The sequence below is a fragment of the Populus euphratica genome, unplaced genomic scaffold, assembly GCF_000495115.2.
Source record: "Populus euphratica unplaced genomic scaffold, PopEup_1.0 scaffold71.1, whole genome shotgun sequence".
Classification (NCBI taxonomy): domain Eukaryota; kingdom Viridiplantae; phylum Streptophyta; class Magnoliopsida; order Malpighiales; family Salicaceae; genus Populus; species Populus euphratica.
The window spans coordinates 413,084-414,714 of record NW_011499949.1 but is presented as its reverse complement, the minus strand read 5'-3'; positions in this window follow the sequence as shown (position 1 = coordinate 414,714).

Here is a 1,631-nt window from a genome sequence, read left to right as displayed (position 1 = left end):
TGTTGTTATTATTGTTGTTGTATTATTGTTATTTATAATTTGTATAATTAACCTCCTTGTGGTTCGACCCCGGTCTTACCGGGTTATTTATTACTTCGACATTCCTGCACTTGGGAGAAGACATCAATTTTTTAATCGTGTCATTATACATTGATAAGTCAGTTGTTGATCTTTGTCCTAGCAAAGAGAAAAAATATTTTATCATACAAAACACAAGTTCATTTAAAATATCATGGCTCAAAAGAAAAAAAAAAAAACTAAGTACAAGCTAAATAAACCTATTTATACTAGGAAAAAATCCTAAACAATTATGAAAAAAATAAAAGAGTATTATTTCAAATATAAAAAAAATTCCTAAATCAACTAGAAAAATAATATAATTCTCACACAATAACTTCTAAATCTTATCGCAAGGCCTTACTGATATTTGATTGATATGAAATTTTAACTTCATATAAAACAAGACCTATGAAAACTTATAGTAAAATTTTATCATTATCCAACGGTCAAATAAAAAATTATGTTTATTAGCATAAAACTATATACTAAAAAAATCAACCTAAAATCAACTTCACCTCTCCTAAATAAACTTGAAAATCTTTGTAATAGATGCTTCCTCTTAGTTTCCTTGTGGAACTAAGAAAACTTCTAAAATTAGCTATTGAATATCCATGCATCATTAGAGAAAAAATCATTTTCCAACCGAAAGTTTGTAGGTCAAAAGCAATAAATAATAAAATTTATATTGTATCTTTTAACTTATATCGAAAGATTTTCTTAACCTTCGATTGATTTCAACTTTTATATTAGAATAAAATAATATCTTCAGAAACTTTTAATAAAATTAAGAGTTATATTCAATAGAGTAAAACTTTGTAAGTTTTTATTCAATCTTTTTTTGGATTACATCAACTGAATTGAAAGGAAAATAAGTTCAATGAACATTAGCAAAATAAGAATTTTAGTGAACTGGAACAATAAAATGACTGTATACAATTGAGTTAACATGAAACTATGAGAGGATGAATAACAAATGTACAGGTTTCACATCTATTTTAATTTATTAGGTAATTTAAATAAATATAGAGTATTATTATTATTTTCTTTTGTATAAACTGACAAAGGGGGTTCAGAGTATCTGGTCCGGTCCGGTCCTTTTTTTTAATCCTTTTCTTCTTCGTGTGCTACAGTAAAGAGACTGGTGAGGTTGTCTCATTAGAGAACAATCACCAGATTACGTACCAATTTAGTCCAAAAATAATTAAATGTTATTTTGGTGCACATTTTATGCAATTGAAAATTTGAAACAAGAAAACGTGTCTAGAGAAAGAAAGCCTTATCTTAGCTAAAAGGGTGTCCGATGGGCTGTGCCTGAAGTGTTTCCAAAGCTCCCTTTCTTTACAAAATAAATTCTTCAGAATTCATGCTTCTGCAACTGTTTATTTTTATTTTTTAAATATTTTTATTTTTTTAAATTTATTTTTAATGTTAATATATTAAAACAATCTAAAATTATAAAAAATAATTCAAAATACAAAATCAAACAACCTTTTATACATATAAAAGGGGACATCTTGGGGGTAGGTATAAAATCATTAAAGGCTGTTGCATGAGTTTCAATAATTGCTATG